Below are 2,965 nucleotides of genomic sequence, written 5' to 3'. Positions count from 1 at the left end.
ATTCTTTGAGAATGATGTATTTTTCTTAAATATTCTTCTATATTTGTCTATTTTTTTAGTTGTACTATGCATATAGCTTAAGTTGCATTTTTTCTCTTTTTATTTATTTTATATTTTAGGCAAGGCAACCCTTGATTGACCTCATAGATTGCAAGGACCTGTCAGCTTGCAATCCCTTATTTTTTAATTTATTTTTTATTATTATTGTTTTTTTACGCCTACAGCACCTGATCTTCTTAAGTGCTCTCCCATTGAAGTACTAACCAGGCCCGACCCTGCTTAGCTTCCGAGATCAGATGGGATCAGGCTTGTTCAGGGTAGCATGGCCAGTTTTTCTCTTTTTGACTCTTCTATATATGTGAGCAGTTATCTGTATCTGGGTCTGCTTTTTGTTCAAAAACAATTTGGACAAGGTCAGTGGAGTAAGCCAGCATAGTTCACAACTTCAAAATGAAAATGCTGCCTCAGAATGCTCTTTCCAAGTCATCTATGTTGTTCTTTTTCTCAGTGTGATAATTTCCCTCCATGTGAGCAGGTTGCCCAAGTAAGATGTTGCTGTGGACACCTGTAATAATTCATAGGTGTTTTGTCTAGTGACTTTGTGTTTAACTGTGCTTAATGGACGCTAGTCAGCACCTGCAAAACCAGTTTTGGTTTCCTCTCTCTTCTCCCTCCCACTCCCAAGCAACTTCATTAAGATAGAACCCAGACCCCAGAGAAAACAGAAATGTCTTATGAATTCAGTTTTATCATCAGCCCCACTTTCCTCAGTTCTCACATTCCTCTTTGTCCACCCAAAATTCAGTTACCGTTGGGTTTGTTTTGTCTTTCCTTTTAATGGTTAATATTTAGAGTGAGATTAACGAGGGTTGTGTCAGTATGAGTTCTAAGTGTTTGATATGTATTACTTCATTTAAACCTTACAACCAACCTTTTGATGACTCTCATTTTAAAGATGAGGGACTGGAGGCAAAGAAAGATGAAATAACTTGTCCGAGCTATACAGTTTGTAACAAACAGAACCAGGATTTGAGTCCCCAGAGCGGCTGAACTTTACTATGCTGTTGTAACTAAAGGAACTCTCCGGAATGGCTAACATCCCTTCTGCTTGCTACAGCCTTGCTTTTTTTAACATTTCTTTAAAGCCTGGATTTTGGAGTTTATAGTTATTTCCTTGTTTCCAGGTGGATTTGTCTAATCTTTTTATTGTTGTTGTTTCTCTTATTCATTTTAGTAGATCTCCTGGAGAATCCTAGCATTCACACATTGTACTTTGACTTTTACCAGAAATCTTTTGTAGCGTTATTTTCAGGTAAATTGCAAAGTATTGTTGGCTTCCCTTCCCTGGGGTCTCTAGGACTGCTCTGTCCAACTCAATAGCCACTAGACACATATGACTATTAAGCTCTTAAAACATTGCTAGTCCAAATCCAGTTATGCTGTAACTATAAAATATACACTGCATTTCAAAGACTTAGTACAAAAGAAATAATGTAAAATATGTTGATAATTTATTGATAATAAATTATATAATATATTGAGAATATATTGTATAATAAATTACATAATACCTTGATAATATATTATATAATAAATTACATAATATATTGATAATATATAATAAATTATATAATATATTAGAATGATAATTTGGATATACTAGGTTAAATAAAATATGATATTAACATTAATTTTACTAGTTTCTTCTTACTTTTAAAATGTATCTACTAGAAAATGTGAAGTTATGAGTGTGGCTCACATCATATTTCGATTAACAGTGCTCCTCTAGGGTTTGTTTGTTTGTTTTTTTTTCATGTAGCAATGGCTTCAGCAAGATGGAGTAGGCATTGCAAGGGACAATATAGATCCTCAGACAAGTAACTTAAATATATTGGTGGTGAATATGTGGGGGCGTGTGTAGGGACGAAAGGCAGAGATGGTATGCTCAAGAAACTTGATTTAATAGGTAGACTTACCACATAACCTCATCTGTAATCAAAACTTTCCACCCATGGCACATTATTTTCTGCCTGTGCAAATGCCACCAATAATCTGTACTGGTTCTTTGTCTTTTCTGTAGTCAAAACCACACAAGCCTATTCCTCTTTCTTGTTCCTCTTTCTCCAAATATCTTGCTGACCAAGTCATGTTTACTTGTTCTATTGATTTCATACATTCTACATTTTATCAACTGAGCATACCATTCAAAACATTCCCAAACATATGTGTTTCCAAGTAAAACAAAAGGGGAAGAAGTCAAAGACAATATAAATGAAACAGATTGGCTATGAGTTGATCATTGTTGAAGCAGGGTGATGTGTATTTGGAGGGAAATTATACTATTCAGTCTACCTCTGTATATGATTGAAATTTTCCTTAATAAAAAGTGAAAAACAAATTTCCAAATATTCATAATTAATACAACATTTCTTTTGATGGTTCAAGATCCATACATGCAATTTACCCTAAAAATTTCTCCTTTTTAAAATATAATAAATTTCCTCTTGGTCAGTACCCATCCGTAGAAGGTAAGCAGACAGGATATACTGTGCAATGAAGACAATAGTGCAGAGCTTTCAATTTGGCTGATAAGGTAGGCTAAGTTCATGGCAGGCAGTAGCTTCACAAATTGAGAGCTTCTAGCATATTTCTCTTTGCAGGTAAGACTTGGTACAAAGTCCAAATTTAATGTTTAGTGCCCTAGACCCACAGGAACCTGGCCTTATCAGTAACAGGTTTTCAACAGCTGCTGTTTTCCTATGAAGGTGTGCATACATAGTCCTGAAACCAGCATACCAAGTGGAAAGCACTGATGAATTGTAAAGTGTCTTTTCTTTTTTCTCTTGCAGCAGTACTCAAAGATTACTCGTAAGCACCAGAATAAAGTTTAGGGGTGCTCCTTCTGGAGTCAGACTCCTAATTTCAAATCCTGGGTGACTTAGAGTTATCTAAGTTTTTAATGCCT

The 2,965-nt window shown here is 35.1% G+C and overlaps 1 pseudogene; it reads right to left on the bottom strand.

Moving 5' to 3' along the window:
- Positions 1-215: 215 nt before the first annotated feature.
- LOC112479060 lies at positions 216-335 on the bottom strand (annotated as a pseudogene).
- Positions 336-2,965: the final 2,630 nt, after the last annotated feature.

The sequence above is a fragment of the Pteropus alecto genome, unplaced genomic scaffold (genome assembly GCF_000325575.1).
Source record: "Pteropus alecto unplaced genomic scaffold, ASM32557v1 scaffold33, whole genome shotgun sequence".
NCBI classification, from domain to species: domain Eukaryota; kingdom Metazoa; phylum Chordata; class Mammalia; order Chiroptera; family Pteropodidae; genus Pteropus; species Pteropus alecto.
Note: the sequence above shows the minus strand (reverse complement) of the source record. Positions and strands in the feature narration are given on the sequence as shown.